Below are 24,662 nucleotides of genomic sequence, written 5' to 3' on the forward strand. Positions count from 1 at the left end.
GGAAACAGATTACAATAATGTTTTTTTGTAAATAAATTTGAATTATTTTTAAAAGAAAATTGCTTCACAAGTTCACAATATTTGAATTTAAACATAATTTATATATGCATTTTGCTTAATATTTTTTAATTAGTCATAATTGTCAATATTATAGTTACGTATATAAAGGAAGGAAACAGTTATAAGTTACATAATCTTGGTTTTAGGCTATGATAGTTTTTTTAATACATTCCTTATAGTAATACCGTTGATTAACTAGCAATATTTCTACTAGTACGATGCAACAATATGTTGTGTATATTTATGGGTAACTTAGTAAATATTATAAGACAGAAAATGTTTATAAAATTGAATAAAATATTCTCTCTAACATAAAACTTCTAAATAGATCTCAACACCAAACCAAGTTACTTAATGTATGCAAATCACCTTCATAATACGGTTAATATTTAAAGGTTTTGGGTTGATAATATATAAAAAAATGTGAAACGAAATGTATAGTAAAAAAAATTTGAAATAACACAAAATAACTCAGGAGAAATAAATCCGCCGACCTCTGTGATGATATTGTAACACCTCTGCCTTTTTTAAAAATTTTTCGATTTAAATCCCAGTTAAGCTTGGTATTTTTCACACAAAAACATTGATATATTATTATAAACTGGGACAAGTACCTGTAGAAATTTTACACCTATAAATAAATAACGAGAAATAATTGTTCATTTCCTTAAAGAATTAAATGTTTGAAACAAAATAATAACTATTTTATACTCTTACATTCTGTTCATCTTAACTTTTAAATTAACAAAATGGTTGAAAATTCTTATCATCAAAAACATGCATTCATTTTGGTTTCAAAAATTTAGAATTTTGAAACGTTTTAATAGCTTTTTAATCAGGCGATGGAAAATTCGCGATTAAGAAATGATGTTTAAGATTGATACAAATCTTAAGTGTTTAAATATTTTCAAGTAAAAAATACAGATGTATTCGCTCCATATACTTCACTACTCGGGTGTAGTATCAAGACAGTTCAGGTATAAAACCCGTTTCTAACATTTTGCACGAAATGGTAAGGTGTATTAATCATAAAGAAAACGTAAGCGAATATCAAATATTAAGATAAGCTGCATGAAAAATCAATGTTTTCAGTTCGCCCGCTATTGTTATATACCTACGTATACAGAAGAAAACTGATAGACATCTTACCTTCGTGCCAATTTTCACGCTGATAATTATACTGTACCACTAAATAAACAGTCTCGTGCATAAATGTTATAATTATTTTTAACCCTATAGACTATATACTATAGTTTCAAATTTATAAAATAGGTGTAAACGGGTTTATTGTAATTTTTATTTTTATTGTACTGTGCAGATCTCTGTTTTTTCAAACAAAACCATATTACTTGATAATTCGGTTAAACCGTATAATAATTTGGAAGCTCAATATATCTAGTGCATCACTCCAACTCGGACCTGCAGACAACCCGTATTTATGTAATACGTTTTTAATCGGGTATTTTATAAATACTTTTTCTTTTTGTAGCTTCATTTTTTGACAATTTACAGTAAAACTGGAACTTTAATTATTTTACTACAGTAAATTCATGTAAAGAATTCTTTTCTAACTTGAAAAATTTTGAACTAGAACACTTTCCGCTAGAACAAAGAGAGTAAATTTAGATTTGTTTCAACCAGGTGGGTGGGTAAATCTTGACTGCGTTATTATGGAGTGATTCTCTTTATTAACCGTATCTTTGTTTGAAGTTGCGTCTCTATTAATTGTATATAATTGCCTGCATTATCAATGAACTTTGATCATTTGGGTTCAATTAACATTATACTCAGTCAGGACTAGTATAAGTAAGTCAAGACCAACTGGCAAAGTATAAAATTATACTTACTTCGCTTAAATAGAAGTATAATCTGAAGTAAAATATTAAGTAAGAGTTAACTACAAGATAGTTAAGTAAGATATAACTATTAGATCAATCAAACCAGAATTTTCCTTCAACAAACCAGTTTTACAATTAATACAAGTTGTACGAGTTAGTATTATTTTACAACAGAAATAAATAAGTTTATTTATTTCCAAGAATTGATGAAATTAAATTGTCAATAACTAGGACTACAGAGAAAAAATAATATAATAACTTCTGATTAACAAAGAAACAATACTAAATCAATTGAAACATACACCAGTTAATTTTTTAATTAATTCATCTGAATGAATTGTAGAATTTTAAAAATATTCTACAAGGAAAATAGTATTTATTATGCACTAGAACAAATATTAGGTTGTAATAGCATCTCCAATCCACGTAGTTATTATCCTTGAAATATCTTTGCTGTCATCTTTATAATAGCACGGATGACCTTCCTCAATGTTAAATGAGGGTACTGAAGCTACAATCTAAATATCAAACGAGTTCCAGGAAAGATATTTTAAGTGAAGGAAATTTATTTAATCCATTATTAAGAATAATTTCAACTGGTTATAAAGTTGTGATTATACACAAGAAAATAATGGACTTTACAAACCGCGTACACGTATATATACATGCACGCGGGCTCGTATCCTGTCTATTTATATTATAATATAAATTTTATATTGTTTTATAGCGCTATATTTTATAAACTGTCACAAAGTTGTTTATTTAATTTAAACTAGGAGATGAGAATAAATAGCATTATGATAATTAAAATTAAATTGCCAGTTTAACTTTCTAGCTAAAATAATCTAATATAAACCAAAAGTAGTTTGTTGTAAGAACCAATAAGTTTGGAATTTAGGCCGCAGTGAAAAAGAGTCTCTGCTTGTCCGTAATTTTTATCTACAATAAAAAATTCGATTCTTTGAAAGACCACTCAATGGAGAGTTTCATCATTAAGTCAGTACTTTGATGAACCTAAGTTTAACTGAACTCAATTTTATACCATAAGATACGTAAATATATAAATTAATAAATATGTTTCCTAACTACTAAATAAGTTTAAATTTTGGCATAAAAAAAGTTGATAACAAAGTAGTACTTTCCTGGAATTGGTTATTTATTCTTATAAATAAGCGCCTTGTGACGCTTCCGGTCGCCACACCAGCCCCAACCCGTTCCTAGCCCTCCCTTATAGGCTTTAACGAGGAACTAGTGAACAACAAGCAATCTCCCAACACGACCCAATAAGATGAGGATGTTAAGTATGACATGTAAATAAGAGATATATTCTTGTAGAGACTCAGGCCGTCCATTCCTTAAACGTGGGGTTAATTGAACCCTAACCACCAAATTGCCGGCCTTCGTGGCGCGAGTGGTAGCGTCTCGACCTTTCATCCGGAGGTCCCGGGTTCGAATCCCGTTAGACACGGCACTTTCACACGATAAAAAAATTATCATTCATCTCATCCTCTGAAGCAATACCTAACGGTGGTTCCAGAGGTTAAAAAAAAAAACCGAAAAAATGAACCGCCAAAGAACACCGGTATCCCCTGTGTAGTATTCAAATCCGTATAAAAGATTTTACTATGTTTTAAACCTCAGACCTTCGTCTTCAAAAATCAGCTAGCTGTTAAATGATTTGCTACGAAAAGTTAACCACTAGACCAGTCGGTGGGCTAGTCTTGTACAGTAGAGAAATTTTATCATACATTATAATTATGTTATTTATATAATATAAATAAATTTTATTGATAAGATTATAGTGGAAAAATAAGATTCAACAGTAAAAAGGGAAATAATCAAATAGTAATATTTTATATACTGGAAAAATGATGATACTTATATCGATATTTTAATCCATAATTAAAATCTCTGTTAAAAAATGCAATAAATAAAAAAATAGGGTTGTTTAGATTTTTGGGGAGGGGAGAATTTGGAGGCAACGTTTTTTTTTAAGTGGTAAGATAAGCATATACGCATGTATTGAACTTAATATAAACTGGGGTTATGATTTCAAAATTATGAGAAACGAAGTTATCAGGTCACGAAACGTCGAGAAATGAAAAATAACCCATACCGCATTTTTTGAGTGATTCCCACACTTTTATTCTTGCAGCGTAGTTCTAGAGAGCTATGATCGAAGAGCCTAAATTTTCTCTTACAACTGAACCATTCTTTACTAATAATTGAATTTATTTCAACTTCAGTGGCTACTCAAAAGTCCACGGTTAAGGAGGATATAATTAGCAGATACCTATTGTCATTGTATAAAGGTACTGCATACAATACAATGTACTTCATCTACAGTACTAAGTCCCTTTCATATATGTATAAAATATGTAAAATATGCGTGTACTTAGGGACCAATTAATCTGCCATTTCTCATGATTTTAATCATAATTTTATTTTTCTTACTACCATAAATGTTATTTAACTGTCTGTCATAAAGTTATGCACCAAAAGGAGTTCTGATTCAAATTATGAGGAAAATATTTAAAGTAAAAATAAAATATGAAATTAATTACATTTAACGTTGTATATAACTTCGTTAAATTACAATATTATAATCTGGAAAAATTATATTTTGCTACGTCAAGTAGCATGTAGGTAATTTTAGCCTGCAAAGTAAGGTAAATTTCCAACGACTAGACAGTTAAATTTTATAAATTAGTACCCGTAGTTCATTGAAGTTAAACAAAGCTGAATGCAATTTTAACGTATAATTTTTGTTTTTATTAGCGACTAAAATCTATAGCAGTCGTAATAATTTAAAAAATAAAAACAAATAAATAAATAACATATAAAATATTAAAAACTCTAAATAAATAATTTCATTTGAGTTTAAAATTAAATTAATAAACATTTCGTCTTAGGTACTCGATCAACTAACGTTTCATTCGTTTAACAAAATAGTAGACTTAAGTAAATAAAGGAGTTTCTGTAGCTACCTAAATTATTAAATAAGTTTTTAAAGAAGTAAATTGAATGAATACTTAAACAGAATTTTTTAGGGAAAAGTTAAGAAAAAACATTTTCAAGTTAGTTGATAAATCCAATTAGTAAAGTGAAAAGTTAACATCAGGTTCAGTAATAAAGTATAATTTAAAGAGCGATTAATAAATTTTAAATTCATTGTAAAAAATTTACTTTATAAACACTTTTTTGTAAAGTTGCATTTGTTATGTATATATTAAAGAAAAAAGTTACCTTGCACGTAAGATGAAAACTTAAGAGAAGCGAGAAACAAACTGAATTATTAATTTAAATCCGAGACGAATAATAGTTGTTCAGGTAATAAGTAGAAATGTTCCCACATGTACAGCAGTAGTAAATAAAAGCTTGCGTTAATGGATCCATGAATCATTGAAAGTTAAAGCTCTACAGTTACTTACAACTAAAAGTAATTAAGGTCTCTTTACTTTTAATGAACACGACGAAAAGGTTTATTTGTTTTCTTATCCTATCAGTATGGTACGAAGAAAAATAAGTATAAAAGTTGTACTCGCTTATTTGGCATTAATATTATTTCTGTTTTGAAATTTATACGTATTAATTAAAAAATAGGAATGTAAAATTATAATTTTAATATATATATATTGTGGTTATTTTTTACCCATAACGAGACGTATCTCATTTTATAAGGTACGAGATAAAGGAACAATGAGTACCCTGTTTTTTAATTGAAATCTATTTTATTCCTTATTTAAGGAATAGATCAATTCTTCTGTTCAAACAATCATTGAACAGAACAATTATTTGGATAGATTGTATATTTATACAATCTATTCTAGAGAAATAATTTTTTTTATGTTAGGAGTACAAAATGTTTATTTTTATCAATAACTGTTTTGTTACAAGCTTTTATATTTTATATTTATATTTATTTAACTTGCTTTAGTTATAATTAAATCTTGCAAATGCTAAATCTTTTGATCTATCGTATGAAAACCAATGAAATTTGGTACACGTATGTAACTTCGATGATAATACAGCACTACGGTGTCGAAATTTGATATGACCTACCCCCACGCCCCACGCGGTACCCCTACGCTAAATTCATGCATTTAGTTGAAAATTTTCATTTCTCATGAACTATCGTATGAAAATGATTGAAATTTGATACAAGTATGTAACTTCGATGTGGAAAAATAAATATTTTTAATTTTTAGTCAAAATAAACAAACAAACTTGAACAAACAATAGTATTCAGATATAAATATTATTAAGAATATTTTTTATGGATGTAAAAAGTTTATTGTTCATTAAGACTAAAAAGTAAAAATTACAAAAAAGAGTTACAAAAATATATTTGATTACATATAAAAAATTATTTCTAAAAAAGGTTTTATTTAACTAATATTAATATTAACATTAATAAAAAAGGAAACAAATTAGAAAAACCCTTTAAAGAGTAAAAAATAAGAATTAAATCAAATTGAGAATTTTAAACAAAAAAATATAATATATTAACAAATATAAAAATGCACTGAAAAGTAAAAAATAAATTATATAAATATCTAATAAATATAAAATAAATAAATTTAATCATTATTAAATTTTAAAATTAAAAGTAATGAAAATATTTAGTTAAATAATTGCGTGGCGCAGTTTTTATAATTTATTTAAAACAACACAACATTTATTTTTACAACAATTAATCTTCATTTTCATTTTCAATAACGACGCGATTTTTATTTTTTTCAAATAAAAATTCATAAATTAATTATGAATTTCTATTTAATGAATTCATAATTACGATTATAATTATAATAATGATAATAGTTAATAATTTTTCAGATTACCGTCAAAATGTAATAACTTTGTGCAAGATTTCTAAATTTAATTTTTATTTTTAATCTTATTAACCCTTAAAGGTCATCTAGGTGCAAATTTGAACCATCAAAGAATTAAAACTTGAGTTATTTTATTACAGATAAATAAAATATATGCATATACTAAAGAACCTCATTAAACAAAAAATATATTTTAAAATACAGCAAATGTCTATAAATACTTATTCAAAAAGATTGTTATAAAAACTGCGCCACGCTTTTATTTAACTAAATATTTTCATTACTTTTAATTTAAAATTTAATAATTATTACATTTATTTATTTTATATTTATTGGTTATTTATTAGATATTTATATAATTTATTTTTTACTTTTCAGTGCATTTTTATATTTGTTAATATATTATATTTTTTTGTTTAAAATTCTCAATTTTATTTAATTTTTATTTTTTACTTTTTAGAGGGTTTTTCTAATTGTTCACTTTTTTTATTAATGTTAATATTAATATTAGTTAAATAAAAGCATGGCATGTTTTCATACGCTATATTTCCATATCCCACGCACAGGCTTCGAACTTATTATGTGTTGATATCATCAGTCAAAAAAAGCTTTTTTAAAAAATAATTTTTTATATGCAATCAAATATATTTTTGTAATTTTTTTTTTGTTTTTTTTGCATTTCTTTTTGTATTTTTTATTTTATGTATGTAAATATGTATATTAGATATCATAAAGTACAAGGTTGTTTTCAAACTGAAATAGGTTACAAATTACTTCTGAAAACGAGACAGCTGTTTTTAAGACATCTTTATCTGGCTTACATGTTGAAGAATTAAATGAAACGGTTGCGCGTTTCTTTCTTTGCCGATTCGAAAATAATGCTAACCCTTATCATCGTTAAATTTACGTTAACGTAAAACGTAACTGACCAACCGGAACTCAGGTAATATTCAGCATAACTAGGAAACATCATTACTCTCCCAAAAAGTGACCGAAAATTTATGTAAAGGAATAAAATTAAAAAATTAAAATAAAATGATTTCAAATCCTGATGACTTAAAGCAATTTTTACATATGAAATCAAAAATCAACATTTTTAAATAAAAATCTATACTTTTAACTTTTACGATAATTAATAATTTTTATTAAAAAAAAAATATATATATATAATATTTTTACTGAAAATGCGAATAGCGTTTTGCTAAAGTTATGAAAGGTTTAGAAAGGATGTATTATTAGATTGTCGAAAAAACTGGAAGAAAAACCTCACTACTGCTAAACAGTACAGTATATTGAACGTTAATATTGACGTCTTCATTGCTATCATTGAATTCCTTGACTAATAGAAATAGAATTGTAAAAATAATTACTTCTGTTTTTGTAAGTTCCATTCATCTATAATTTCAATGTTACGTGCTGTAATTATACCTTTTAAATAATTTACAAATAATAAATTTCGGTTAGAGTTAATTCTCAAAAGAGAAAAGAAAAATTAAATTAAAATTAAAAGAAAAATTAATTTACGTTATTTAGCTACAACGTCCGGTTTTTGTATTGGTAGAATGCTGATTTCTAAATCAAGTTTGATTCCCTGTGGTGGTATTGTTTCCTTCATTAAAATTGCCAGAAATTCCGATATCAAAACGTTAATAGAAAAACAATACCCTGGCGGAAGAAAAGGGAATTGATAAGATGATCTCGTTACAGTCGCAGGATATTTTCTGAAATATCATTCCAAATTAATTGTCGTTTTAGAAAATTATAATTTTCCTGTTAAAGGCAGTATTTACGAAAGGGCAACTATATTTTATACTTGTACCTATTTTTGTACTATGTTATGATTCCTGCTAATAATATAGTTTTGAAGAAATTGAATGAAAAAATGGGTATTAAACTGGTTCTGCATTTAAAAAATCGTTTGTATGAAAAAAAATTGTACTACAATAATTATTATCAGGAGTGTGATATACTTTTTCAAGAAAGTCTTATTGAAAAGCCACAAAAGGTGATTCCATATAGAAATGTACTTGACTGCTTCATTCAGATTAGAGTTTGTTTAATAATAACCTCTATGAAAAAATGCATTCCATTATGTATTGATTTTATGGCCAAAACTATTCATTATATTACTAGAATTCATGCTTTCTAATTGTACCTTATAAATCATTGGATCTCGGCAATTAATTAAAAATTATTGTTTTCAATTTAGTACACATTTTCCCCTTCGTGGATATGCGCATCCGGCAACCAACTTTTGTCACAATTTCTTAATACATATGTCATTAGTTCAGGATCTCCAATACCTTCTCAAAATTCATTGTGCTTTGAACTATTGTAAAATTCGGTTGTTTAGTTGTAGTTTATTTTGTATGTGAGCATCATGTGAAATTAACGTGATTTCACTGTTTGTGTTACGGATAAAAATAGCTATATTTTACGATGTTATTTAATTTTCTTGGCTGAAGTCTTCTTCTTTGTTAGTTTATTTATGTGAAATATTTAATTTTTAATTTCTTTTTTATATCAAGATTATATTCATTATGAACCCAGATGATACTAATTTTCTAGAAACAGATTAGCTGTATCTATATGAAGATGACAGTAATTAACAGAATTTGACGATAAAAATATGTTTAAGTGAAAATATTTTTTTTTTTATTCCTAATCTGTACACTGCAATTTGTTCAAATTGTGAACATGAGATGATGGTGATTTATACGTCTGTAAATGAGGTGAAATCTTGTATTGTATTGACTCAGGCCGACAAACTTATCTTTACTACGATTAACCTCAGAATTTTTCTCAAAAAATTATCTGTTACATAGCCGATTTGCGAGAACGGTTTTACCAACTCGTTGCTTAAGAAAATAAATGGGAAAAGTTTACGTAGTACTGAATCAATCTAAAAAGTTAAGAAAATAAACATTCTTACGAAAATATAGCGATAGTACCGTTGAATGTAAATTCTAACGATTATTATCACAAAATCTCGAAGCAGAATAGTAGCGTCTCGACCTTAACAGTCCCTGGTTTGAATCACAGTCAGGTATGGCATTTTTAATATCCTAGAAAATTCCATTTCCACATTCCATGAAAAAACTTTAAGTCTATGTGGGTATATTATTGAGTAAGAAAAAAGAAGATGAAGAAATCAGATGGTAAAAATTGAACCCCGAAGAAATTTCAGTAGGACTGATCATAACGTAATGCGTAGTGCAAATTAGTTATCGACTTAAAGTTATTGGGTTTGCGGGAAAATTTGTAAAAAAATATAAAAAAGGAAAGTATTACGTAGTAAGAGAATTCAAAATTCTATCTGACGAATATTTAAGATTCTAGATGAACCTGAAGAACTAGGATTGAACCTATAGTCGAATTGATACCCAACCATCAATTCGGCTTTAGCAGTGTTCATTCAACAGTGGAACAAACCCATAGAGTTACTAATGTTATCGTCAGATGTTTAGAAGAGAAAAGGTATTGTTTGGCAACCTTTTTTAAACGTAGGACAAGTAGCAGACAGAGTTTGGTTGCTAGGTCTTCTTTCAAATTAAAATCGTGCCTACTATAACCTTATTAGTTAATCTTACGCAGCTATCTGAATGATCGCTTCTCATGATTTAATTAAAATCAAGAGATGTCTACGTTATTTGACAATAACTCAGGAGTTCCACAGAGCTCAGTTCTGGGACCGGTTTTATTCCTGATCTAAACTTCTTACCTACCTAATCCAGATAGTGTTATAGTTGTGTCATATGCATACGACATTGCAATCTTGGCGGTTGACGGTGGCCCGAATATAGCCTTTGAGAAATTACAATCTGTACTGGATACCATCAGCGTTTGGCTACATAAATGGAGAAAAAAAGTAAATCCGACAAAGTCGAGTCACGTAACCTTCACGAAAAATGGCCCTGAAATTTATTTAAACGGTGTCAGAATACCTCATGTGAGTAAGGTAAGATATTTGGGCTTTTACTTTGATCGCCGTTTAACTTGGAGAGATAATGTAAAGGAGAAAAGGAGGTTGCTTGACATTAAGTTTAACAGGATGTACTGGATATTGCGTAAGGGATCTCAACACTTTTTATCCAGCACGATTCTCTTTACAAGGTTTTATTGAAGCCGATATGGACTTACAGAATTGAAGTCAGGAGTACAACAGTAACAGCAAGTGGAGATCATTCAACGGTTTCAGAATAAAACACTACGGAAGATATCAAAAGCGCCGTGGTTCACGAGGAATACTGAGAACTACAATTATAGAAATTCCATGCGTTCGAGAAGAAATTGAACGCCTAGTTTCGAGATATGTGTCTAGGTTGAAAAAGTATGTTAATCATCTAGCTTTAAATTTACTTGACAACAGTGAGAACATTAGACGGCTGAAAAGACTCCATGTGCTTGATCTGGTCGATGGACCGTTAAGATTAACCGGTTTGTTGGAGATCACTTTTTATTATTATTTTGGTTTTATTCTCCATTATTCAAATTTATGGATACTTACATTTCTTATTTATCTGTGGTTATTTTAAGGTTAATGTTTCATTTATTGCTCTTCTACTTAAAGTTAATGTTTTATTTTTTTTATTGCTGATCTATTTATGTACTCGATTTTATTAATGGTTAAATAAGGTATGTATCTTCTCAGACACTATAAAATACTATCGAGTTTTTTCACAGTTACTTGTATTTATTCATAGTATTTATCTTGAATTTATTCATATTAATTGTTTTTGTACTCGTTGAGGACTCTTATTAGATGATCCTATTTCAAGTAATAGTCCGTCATACGATTTATTTATAGCTTCAGTTTGGAAACTGAATATGAACAAATTCAGCACAAAAAAAATTATTTTAAGCATTTTTACTTCCTTGGTAAAATCACAAAAATAGTAATATAATATCAGGTTACCGAGTCACTAATCAGAGATTATTTTTTATGCAATAAATTTTTAATATGTCAAAATGACGAAAACAAAAAAAATCTGATGTGAACAATTGAATACTTTAAAGCTTCTATATATATATATTTATACATTCAATTGGCAGAATTTAATTTTATTAAAGTCCTGACCAAGAAAATAACATTCTTTACTACTACTTTTGACCCAACGAGATCCTTAGTGTGTAAAAATAAATAAATATATATACATACATACTCCCTCACACATACACACACACAAATTAAGATAAATTCTCAAATAAAACGTAAAAGATGTTTGAAGAATAATAGCTGCATATATATATATATGTTTGTTATGTATGTTTTTTTTTCAGGTATTATGTACTTATAATTATTTTTAAACGTATCGAGCTCAAAGTATAAAAAATAATATTATTTTTGGTTTACGATATGTATTATGAGAGTCGTCCAGTATACTTAAAAATGATCAGTGTAAATATATAAATAGAGTAAGAACTAAAATCAATATGTCTATGCAGATGTACCAAACATCCAATACACAAAAAAAATTACAAGTGGGTTTCTTGGACTCTCATAACCAGTACAGAATTAATGTGATATTTTATTTGAAATTCCAGATTTCCCCTTTGCCGTCATTCACAGTATGTCTCTTACTCGCTCAATAACTCTCTCTCTCTCACACTCTATCACTCTCTCTCTCTCTCTCTCTCTCTCTCTATCTACCTATATATCTATCCATCTATCTCGCTCTAATTCTCTTACCAATAAGGTAATATTATTACAATAATTATTACAATATTACTACCAATAATAATACTTCTTTTCATATCTAAATCAACTATAAAATTATATATATATATATATAACACTATTAGAATTACATATAGCGTATTGCTGAACAATTCTGCTAAATGATAAATGAATCGTTTTCTCCCACCGACAGTGCTGCAATATTTTCATATGTATTTAGAAAATTTTCACCTGATGGACTTTTCGTTTACAAGTTTATGCATTCAATTAATTATTTATTGTAATTAATTGTTTGATTTTGTTTTGGTGTTAATTTAATCAATGTTGTAGATGGCTTAATCTTTAAATAATTTTTTTATTTTTAATTAATTGTTGAATGTTTCAATGTTTTAATTTCTGATTTTGCTGAATTTTTACTGTTGTCATCATGACCGACCCGCATCCGTCCACGAAAATGACCCCACCGGAAGAGGAGGGGTTTTCCCAAGTTGTGGAGAGTCGATCTGCTGAGAGGGTAGCTTCCCATATCCAAATACGAGAAGTAATCTCTTGTAGCAGTGTAGCTGCGAGTTTTGCTGACATCGTTGTGAAAGAGTTACGGCGTGTGGACCGTTTCATCACCAGGTTTTCTGGGAAAAAGATGGGGAATAAGTCGAGTCGACGGCGGCGGAATACTGTCAATCCGGTAGTGCCGTCCAGTGGTGACCTTGGGGAAGGGTTTCCGTCTCTCCCGACTAAATCTGATGAAAGTATGGGTGAACGGCGACGTTTGCTGAAAACTTAGGGGAAGCGAAGGCTACGTGACTCCCCGGCTAGTGGTTTCATCTAGTGAAGAGATGAAAATATCTAAGGCTGGTGGTTGGAGTGATCTTTATTTGTCGGATGACTCCTTTGACTTGGAAGGGTGTGAATCCATCACGGACGCCTCTCACGTGGAGGAGGATGTACCAGAAGGGGATATGAGTGCTGTAAGACCCACAAGAACGCTTTCGTCACGGAAGAAATGCTTTTAGCATAATCTGATGCTTCTCTTACGTGACGTTAAGAAATTCGGTACTGTGGTTAAGCAACACACGAATACCAAGGCAGAAATAAAAGGGTGCTGGACGGCATTGAAGTAGTGGACGCAGATATTGAACGGCTGGTCTTCAAGGGCTGGCCAGAAGACGTTTTCCAGTACTCAACATTTGTACAGGACATTACTGATATGGCGGAGGTAGTGGGGTCGGCATGAATTTTGAGTGTGGCAGCAGGTGACGATCACTCCCATCATGCGCCGATTATCCCAAAGCCCCGTGAATCCGGGACTTGGCTGGCGCGGGAAGGCTGAAGGCGATCAGGCTGTGCAGTCTTCTGCCGGTGATTTATCTGGGGAAGACAGAGATGGTACAATTGATCGTGACCAGACGGACTACAATATAGTGATTGATTCGGCGGTTGGTGACCATGGGGTGGTTTCGGTCTTATGCAGATCAGTTCCATGTGTATGTTGAAGAAGGTACGAGATTATCCGGTCTGTTTTCTGGATCTTCTGGGCGAGCCGGGTAGATCTTACAGCGCTCTATAGAGTACGTTTCCAGGTGGATAGTGACGAAGCAATTTGTTCATCTCTTCAGTTTGACATCAGCGCAGCCATCTAAAGGCAAAAAGACACCGTCAATTTCACCGACCACCACGATTGTAGTTAAAGCAAAGGGGAGGACCTACGTGGATCTCCTCCGTTCCGTAAAGGGTGCGATGTCACCAGGAGAGACGGGAGTCCTATCCGCAAGACGGGGTCAGGGAAGGACTTGCATCTCATGGTGCGTTCTGACAGTGGTGTTTCGCAAGGCGCTTCGTAAGATAATTACGAAGCCAGTGTCCATGGAAATTCCGTCTATGCGACCGGCCTACGGGTCAACACAGGTGGTCACTTTGCCAGTGCTTCCTCTTCTTGCGGTAAAACTACTATCCAACGGGGGTATCTGCATTGGCTGGGTGGCCTGCCGGGCGACTCGACGTACCTCAGATGACCTTTACTTTCGGTGTTGGGGTACAAGGCATAGGGCCACGTTTTATCTTGGCCCAGACCGAAGAGGTCATTGTTTTACCTCCGGTTTGGACGATCACCTAAGGAGGGACTGCAAAGACGAACCCCGCTGTCTGTCATGTAGATCGCACGAATATGCACCTGGGCGTCGAGGCTGTAAGGTGGCCCCACCTGCACAGCGCCATGAATATGTGCACAGCTACGCCGTGGTATCTGCAAGGGACAGCGTCATCCGGGATGGGTGGGAGGCTCCGACGTCTCATCTTCGATGATCGAGTGGGAATTCTCTAGCTGTACCGTTGGGGGAGGAAAGTAAGCCCGTAGTCGCGGTGGGGGGGTCCCTTTGGGGGTTCTTCATTAAGGGCGAGGCGTATGACTGGAGTCCAGTTGAGGGGAATCCTTTGGGATCCCCTCATTTGAGGCATGGCAAACAAGAAAGACCGAGTTCCGGCTGCCTGGACGGGGCCTTGTGCTCTTCCGATGTAGTTTGAGACGTTGGTACTCCTTGGAGCTGAGCTTATGCTTAGTTGCGGATCCGACTCCATGGGGCGGGGAAATCGAAAGAGAATAAAAAAACCCTAAAAATTCACAAGATACCGCCTAATACTGCATCTTACGAAAGAATAACTTAACGCTTTTCTGGTTTTTATTCGTTTTTAATTTTGCAGTCATTAGTTAAAATCGTATTTAAGTAACATTAATGTCTTATTTATTCAATTCTTTCTTCCTTTATGTGATTATTTGTAAGTTTATTGTCTCCTGTTCTCATTATTTATTTTTGTTACCATTTTGTTTATTCCACAATCTTTATTAATGCCTCATAATTTTTAAATCATTTATTGAATATCTTTGCCTTCTTCTAAAAATGCCATTTCAACCACATTTTAAATCTCCTTCATCCTATGTTAACCCTTTATTTTCTTCTAGGGTGTTTTACATAATGCCTTCAATATACATATAGTTGGAGTCAATATACACCCTTGCCTTACCTTTTTTCTTATATCAAACCACTCAGTTTGCGCTTCCATTAATTTCATAGTTGCTTTTTAATTCAATAATTACATTTGATGTGTCGTAAATCTATACCAAATATTTATCTTTCTTTCTGAATAATTTTTCTTTAATTTTTCATTTCGACAACCCTGACAAGCCATAAAAAATTCTGCATTGTTCCTGTAATGGTAGTGAATTTCAATTCCATTTATAAATACCCCATATACAGTTGCATATATAAATTATTAAAGCTTTGCAAAAGTGTGTCGGTTATTAAAACTACTTATGCATTTTCTGAATACAATGAATAAATCATCAAACAAATTTGCATCAACGTAGTTAACAGAAAAGCTTTTATAATACGAATTACATTATTTTAATGCTGTGCATTAGCTTTTAGTGTATAAAATAATCTACCAAACTTAAAATGCATATTAATTGACTTCTTATTAATTTTTAACGTAATTTAAACCTTTCAAAATTGGCTATTAGCACTGTAACAAACTGAAGATTAACAGAAAAACTGTGACACATTTAATTCTAAAATTTGTGAACAAAGTTTTCTATCAAATGGTAGAATAGACTTATGACTATATTAGGTAAAAAAAAAAAACTTGAGGCATTTAATCCAATGTTTTCAGAAAGGGTAAAATGATTTTGCTAAGAAGAGAAAAAATAGTCTTAACCTTAAAAAAACAAAATTTTATGAAAAATACTAAGTATTTAATGAGAAAGTAAGTAAATATTTTCGTTTATTTTAAATACGCTATTATATTTTTGTTTTTATTCAATGAGATTGCAGGCATCGACGGCTATGATCATTTAGCTCGAATTGAAATTTGTAGAGTATGAAAAATGCCATGCATGATCGGGATTCGTACCTAGGTCCTCCAGGAGAAAGGTTTTCGATAATCACGAATTATTTATCACTCTCTATTTCACCATATGGTCTTAAGAAATTTTGTTATACTTGTACCTTGGTGAACGTATCAAAGTTATTTAGTTTACTATTTTAAAAATATTTTTAACTTGTTTTTCATCTTCCCTACAATTATCATTTTACCTGTTTTATTTTTTTTATTTATACAAGTTTCTAATTGCGTCAGAATTAACATTTAATTATTCTAGTGGACATGATAGTTTGTTTGGCTTCCAACTAAAAAATGTCTCAATATGATTATTATGCAGATTTTGTTACCGAATGCCGACTTAAAATCTACGTCCTCTTAGTGATTAAATCTATTGATATAATTCAGCGTATATTGAAAATAAGCGTATATTCAATTAAAATTATTGTTATTAATATTTGAAAAAAATAGGTAATTTTATGATAAGGACTTTTTGGTAACGGAAAAATGGATTTAAAGTAGGACTGCTATTAAATACATCTCGATAATTAAGATTATCGATTTTTATAAAAGTAATCAATATATCTTAATAGGCTAACTTTTAGTGAATGCTGTAAAATACTGTATGTACTTCAGCTCAATGTAGCTATTACGTTTTGTGAAATAAATACAAAGTTGTTAGTTAAATGTTAAAAAATCCCAGAACGAACGGGATGCAGTTTGAGTTACAAAAAAAAACCCTGAAAATTTTTAACATTTTGAATTAAAATATTTCTTATGTTGGATTTAATTTAGGCTTCTTCTGAATGGATGGGCTAAGATAAGCACGCATTCTTTTAATAGGAGGGTGAGAGAAATGATCCGATGAATTACAGAGGGATCGCTTTGATAACCATACTTTTCAAACTGTTTATCTCAAATTAGCATATTGCTTAACAGTACGAGTAGAACATAATAAAATATTGCCAGTGGCATAAAATGGATTTATAGTTATTAAGAGAATTCATTAATAATATTTCTGTATTTAGATCCCAAATCGCTTTAGGCGGAAGATATAATAATTTCTCTAATTGTGGGTATTAGACGAGCTTTTTTAACTGCAAATAATAATAAATTATTTAATTATCTAATGTTGGGGTTTTAAAATTCTTAATATTTAAAAAAAATACTTATTCTAACTATAAAATAATTTTAAACAATTATGAAAAGCATTTCTCCTTTCATTTCACCTTTGCAGTTTTCATAATTTATTCCATACTTTATTTTTCATTTATTTCCATCATGAGTATGCTGCAATCTGTTCAACTATTAAAAAAAGCCAACCCCCTCCCTACGGTTCAATGTAATGAGGATAATATGTATGACACGTAAATGAGATTTAGTCTAGTAAAGACTCAGGCTCACCATTCCTGAGACGTAAGGTTAATTGAACCCCAATTACCAATAATGACCGGTTTAACGACCAGCATCCGCTGACTAGTATTCAAATCCGTAAAACAGCAACTAACCTTTACTAGAATTTGAATCTCAGACTTTCGAATTTGAAAATCAGTGTTAAACAATTGATTTGCTACGACGAGTTAACCATTAGACCAATATGGTGGGCTTTAATATAACGGTAGTTTAAAATTTAATATATCGGTGCTAAATGAGTAAGTATAGATAGTAAAACAGAATTAATATTTTATTATTTCCAGATAATCTAATTATTATAAGAAATTCTTTTCTAGTCACCATAAATTAATGATGATATTTTGTTAAAATTACTGAGAAGTGAATAAGGCAGCCGTATTTAATTAATTATAATAAGTTTAAAGCTGTATTTCGATGAGGAGTAAACTAACTTATTAAATCACTGGTGTATAAAAATAAAGAAATACAAATGTTTGATAAATACAATAGTTTGAAAATTATATTTACAGAATCTGGAAAGATTAAACAGAAAGAGGATTGTGTAATTAAAGAAGGAATATTGATTGCAGCTATTACTCAGAGAAACACATAGTTGTATACAGAGAAATCACAAGTTTCGTTAACAAAGAAAACAATTTTTGAATCATTCAGTTTAAGGGCATATTCTGTCATGCCTCGGAAATTAAAGCATCTTTTATTATCATAATTTGAAATGCTAAAAGTAGATTTCTTAAAATTTATTAATAACCAGATCTATCCCTTATCTTTATAGTAGTGTAATTATATTAATGAGCATCTTTCCTGGAATGAATATCAATTCCTTTGTAAAGAATTATGTATTTTAAGGAATAAATCAATGTCGGTTTAAGGAATGAACATCGGATAAGAAAACCTTGCATAAAGCGAAAGGCATTACGCCTAGATGGAAAAGTATTAAATGCTTAGTATGTGATTTATACGAGATTTGAGGAAAATTGGATAAAGAATGAAGTTCATGATCTTAATAATTTTGAAAAAATAATTTTAATTGAAAGTAAACAATAGTATGAAGAAAGTAATGAGTACTGCAGTAGATTAAGACATTATTATTCATCAGCAGGAAGAAAAACTCTGAATCTAGTATGTTGTTCATATTCTTCGTAAGTTTGATAATGAAAACAGGAAGCTAAACAAAGAAGTAAAAAAAAGGTATTTTTAGAAAAGGGAGATTTTTCAATGTGATGGTGACAGCTAGAAGGATCCCATACGAATGGAAAGTGGGATTTGCTTAATGGGATTTGACTACTGCTTCGTAAGGAACGTGGTGTAGTATGATTCTTTAAATAGATAATTATACAGAAACAAGAGAATTATTGGAAAGATCTAAGAAAAAATGGTGCAAATAAAATGAAAAGGACGGACATAATGAGGAATGGATGATTAGAGTGAAACAAATCAACATGAACTCATCATAACTATGATGATTATGAGGAAGTCACGAAATAGGTTACAAGTTTTGAAAAGTCAAACCGAATACCTACTAGTTTCTTTATTAAAAAACAATTGCTCTGTTGTTAATTCTTATTGTTTGTTTCTTTTAAATAGAATTTAATTATAAGAAAAACGTTTAAATATTATAAAAACTAAGTACATTTGTTTCAGTTTTACTTTTTTACGATGATTCTTTTTCATAAGAAACCGTCATTCGAGTTTGTAGTTAATTAAAGCATGTAACTAGTTCTTAATACATAATAAAAAAATCTAGTATATTTTTATTTTTCACAAACTTAAAAAAAAATTGGAAATCTTTATAGAATAGCTTTAGAACAGCTTTTACATAATTCCCAATAATATTACATAACTTTTTTACTTAAAACTATAATTACGTAAGGAAGAGAAGACAATTTTTTAATTAATTTTCGACCCAATTCTAGCTTACCTTTTCTTATTTTTTTTTTTAATGAAAAAGTATCGTAATATAAAATGTAAAAGTCCAAGTTTTTAAAGAATATAATTAATTAATTAATTATTTATCTTTAAAACTAGCTAATTTTCTTTTAGTAGACATAATTAATTATAGAATTTTATTGAAATTCTTTGCGTAATTGAAATTAAAAAAGCGTTGTTGGATCAAGCTAGGAAGTTAAATTGACATGCAAGCTGATGTATATTGAATTTAGGAAAGTATTTTTAATTAAAAAAATAAAATTGTATTATTTTACCAACAGTATGAATTAAAGTATAGATTGAATGCGAATTAAATCCATGCAGCTGGTTTGTTAGAACAAATAAATTAAGTTTAATGATAAATTAGTGTACGAATAGGTTTACGAAAAAAAAACTTTTTAACAATTGTTGAAATAATATTTTTAAGTGTATCTAAATCAGCTTTTATATATCGTCACATTGCAATACAAAGGTGCTGAACCTTTCAGTGAAAAACATCGATTGAAATTTTTTTATTATTTTGATGACGCTAGAGCCTACATTGTTTTATACTGTAATATATCGAGGAAAAAATATGCTAAAACGTATTTAATGAGATGCGCTTTACATGTGTTCATATATTTTTCGTAACTAAAAATCAAACAAAAAAAATCATTTTAGTTGAAGCCAGTTCAAGCTCATCGCGTTGTGATAGCTTTCAATTGTTTCTCCATTATTGGTTTAATTATGTTAAAAATTATTTTTTTTTTATAGCTACCTCAAACCGGTATAATTGTAGCTACAAGTACGTTTTAAATGTTTTCTCACTGTTTAATATCAATGAAATGCGAATTTACGATTATCTCTTTATTTTGGTAATATTTATATGATATGTTACGTTATTTTCGGGAGGTTAATTTTCTAAAGGCTGTATTGACGAATTAAGAAGTGCACGCAGACAACCTTGAAGCTTTCCTGGATGCGTAAAGTTGAACATCAACGAATAAACTTTCATTCGCCTTCATCTACATTATGTGAAATAATCTTATCACATATACTAGATAAATAAAAAAAATAAAAAATGTTTATAATTTATTATGATGTGGGCGAGGGAAGAATTACAGACGCATATGTTTTTTAAAGTACGCAGGAAACTAACAGTTCCTGCTTAATAAATACAATACTCGGAGATACATTCAAGTAGTTATTCTAATCACGAAGTTGTGTTTTACTAACAAAATTTATAATCAGAGAATGGATTAACATTTATTTACCAGATAAATTTAATCTGTTTTATATAATAACAGTTTTGAAATAATATATATCGAAAATCAATTATTCCTTAATACTATCATAAATTTAGAATCTTATAATTGAAAAAGAAACACATCTATAATTGAAAAAATAAGTAATAATTTTTTTTTTTATAACAAATCGAGTAATCTTAGTTTGCAGACATTAAAAAAACTGTAAATTTTATTAAATTTTTCTTAAAATATATCTCGTTTAATTTTAACTATTAATGATTTTAATAGATAGCGGGGTGTAAAACTTCATGTTACTTAAACAGATTCTACATTAGTGGGCTTTATTGCAATTTATTTTTTAAAATATTTTAGAAGTCTAAATTAATTTCTTAATGATGCTTCATCACTTACTCTATGAACTAATATGTAAAATTACAAAACGTAAAATTTTTCATTTTGTGGAAATAAATTTTTTGAGCTCTCTCATTAAAAGTTTCATAAATAATTACAATGGACGACCAGTCACAAGAAATAACCTGCAGATTAGTTTTACATTAATTATGTTGCTGGTTAATAATGCATATTTTTATACAGATATATTAATTAAAATATGATATAAATTAATGATTTGGTGTTATGGGAACTCGGAGAAAAACTGTAAAGAAATTAAGACATTTGGCAACAACAGAAATCCTTTAATTATTTAAATTATCTCAGATTAGAGTGTTAATATTATTATCCCCTGTAAACAGTTGCAACTGGATAATAACAAAAGAGTAGAATTGTTATTGATATCTTGTATTATATTTTTTGAGGTATTTAAGTACAGTGTAAGAATTCTCAAATACATTCAGTTTAAAAACGTTTATTTATATATAAATATAACTAAAACTTAGAGATATAAATTATATTTTTCTAACAAGAATATCCAACTAAATTATTTCTATATTTCCTACCCAAAAACACAATATAATTTTTCACCACTGAATTGAGAATTTATGTGTAACTGAAATACATAGTTTTAACATTGACATTGACATGACATTGTCATCAGGATTTTAATCTGAAACGCTATTATTTAGAATTTTGTATGTTTTATGTACGTTTCATACCATATAAACCTTTTAAATTCAGGAATAACTTTCACATAAATTTTATTAATATGATTTTTCCTTGTTTTACTTTGAACATAAGCTGTAATCTATATAAAAATATTACGAATAAAACTCTCCCTCTCGTAATAAAATTTTACCTAAAAAGAATTTGATATAATTAATTTTGTAGCAATATTTTGACAAAAACTTGAAGATTTAATATTCTCTAAATCAGTTACTAAATGATTTTATTATAAATTCTCCCTCAGGGCAAATTTTAAATGCGTGAATAAAGAATATTAAATTTGGAATACTATTTAATTATCAGAGATTTTAAGTTCCGTACACTGTTTTCAATAAAATTTTTTTTGTTTTATTTATGGCTTAAATTCTTATTTTTGAGGTATTATTCGAAAAAAGTCCTCACCTCATATAAACCACTAAAACTCAATTATAAACCGACCCAGAGTTTGCAATTTACAAAATACTTTTAATATTATAAAAAAATTCTATATTCTTTAATTTATTTCCAGTAAATTTCTTTAGCTACAATACAACGCAACGAGTAAAGCATAAAAGCTAAATTAACTTGGAGGACGGGATTGAATTCTTGGTTCGAAATTTAAAAATATATATATTTAAAATTAAGTTCATTGTTACCCGTTAAGACATGTTTACTTTAATTAATATCAAGCTTGTTTGGCAAAAATAGTTAGTCAGAAATGTCAAAAAAGTTTTTACTATATTTTTTCGTTTCAAATTTTGTTATTTTCAATTTTTTTCCTACAAGATGATTTACTTGAATGCAGGAAAAAGGTATTATACAATCTAATTTTTAATTTTAATTTTTGTTGTTACAAGTAACACTATAAAAAAATAATGCTAATTTTTTAAACCATATGGAATATACAGCACATCAAGGGTTTAAATCTGATTCGGGTCTTTTTGTTTACCACTCCATTTAATATAATAACATTTAGAACCGAAGGAATTTTTGGATTAATTCGATAAATTATAAAATTATCGAATTAATCCAAAATTACGACGTTAAATTACCATGCTATGTCATTGTAATATCCAATCGATCCTTAAGTATTATTCCGTGATCTGTAATAATGACAGAAAATGAATAAACTTTGCCCAGTTAACGGTTGACCAGAAAACTTTATGAAGTGCTTGGCGCTCTGTGGTTTAATTTTACAAGATGAACGTGAAAGACAATCTATTGGACTTTCAGATATTGTCTCCTTAGCAAAAGCTTGTAACTACGTTGAATCTACATGAATATTTACATAATATATTGAGGTTCTTGTGCAACAGTATTCTTTACAGTACGCAGACTGAGGGGAGAGTACTTCAACGATGTATTAGTTGAAGTACTCTCCTCTCTAAATAATATTTTATGATGACAAATATAATGGATTTCAGTGCTGACTTCTTCAATTACAATTTTTTAACAATTAAAAGGAATTAAAAGTATATCATGTCAATTAACGATAGCTGTAGAGTTACTTTAAATACGTTTTAATAACTTCACGTCATTTGTAAATTTGATACGTTTTCTGATAGATATTAAATATTCATATTTATAAAGGTATTCATGAATTTTAATGCTATGTTTTTGTTAATTATGTTTGTAAGTTGTTTCTGCGTTCTTCATCATAATTATTTTAGATTAATGATTAAGATTATTTATTATTAAGATAGAAGACCTGTTTTGTTGTGAAATCACATGTGTGGATGAATAGATACGGCAGAGTCAAATGGGAGCCCAATAATAAAAATTAAAAAAAGAAAGCATATAAGTTTCTTTGCTAAAGTTTTTCCTGAACTTAAAAATTCATAAAAAAATAATCTTGATGCTAATAAAACTTTCACTTTGAACTAATGATAATAATAGGTTGATTCTGAAAGTTTTGTTCCTGAAAATATTTCATTTCTTAATATTATGATCAAATATTGTTGAAGATACTGGAATGATTCATTTAAAATATTTACGTTGTATATAAGTAACTAAACTACCCAAAGAAAACATTTTTAAGAATAATTTTATTTGGCTTATAATTAAAATACTTTAAAGCCATTAATTTTGAAAGGCTTTTCTTTTGAAAGCTTCTTAATAAAATATTAACTTGCGTTCGATTCTTTTTTTACGTAAGGTTTTTTTAAATACTTTAAGTTTAAAAAAGTGGTATGAATTATAAATTTAAAGTTGTTTAAATATAAACGTAAATCGTTCTGTCTTTTCCTTGAAAATATTTTTACGTAAAGGGAACTACAGTAATAAAATTCAGACAACGAAAGTTCAAAATTTTAGTTTGCTTTTAATTGATTGATGTAATTTAAAGCCAACATATATACCGTGAGTAAATAAATTATTTTTATTATGAAAGAAAAGAGCAATACACAATAAATTTTGAATGCACAACTCTCTAGCCTGGAAATATTTATAAAAACTTTAAATATACAAAATAATATTTAACAACAAAATTATTACGATGTTCCATTACCGATTGAGTAAGATAAAAGTTTAAATAAAGAATTAAAGAACGAAAACTTTCAAAATGGATATGTATCAAAAAAATTAAATACGATTAAATTTTAACTGTACAGTAAAAACTTACTATTATTTAAAGAAAAATCAAGTTTAATCACAGTACTTAAAATATTAAAGCAACCCGTCTCATGGTTTCCAAATTGAATTTTCTAATCAAAGTAATGAATAG

General features: G+C 29.0%; 1 protein-coding gene across 2 annotated transcripts in view; it reads right to left on the reverse strand.

The window, feature by feature from the left end:
* The window catches only part of alpha-Man-IIb (alpha-Mannosidase class II b), a 515,292-nt gene that overhangs the window by 394,178 nt on the left and 96,452 nt on the right, over nt 1-24,662 (reverse strand). The gene's annotated exons all lie outside the window — the stretch shown is intronic.

This window comes from Lycorma delicatula, chromosome 2 (genome assembly GCF_047948215.1).
Source record: "Lycorma delicatula isolate Av1 chromosome 2, ASM4794821v1, whole genome shotgun sequence".
Lineage (NCBI taxonomy): Eukaryota > Metazoa > Arthropoda > Insecta > Hemiptera > Fulgoridae > Lycorma > Lycorma delicatula.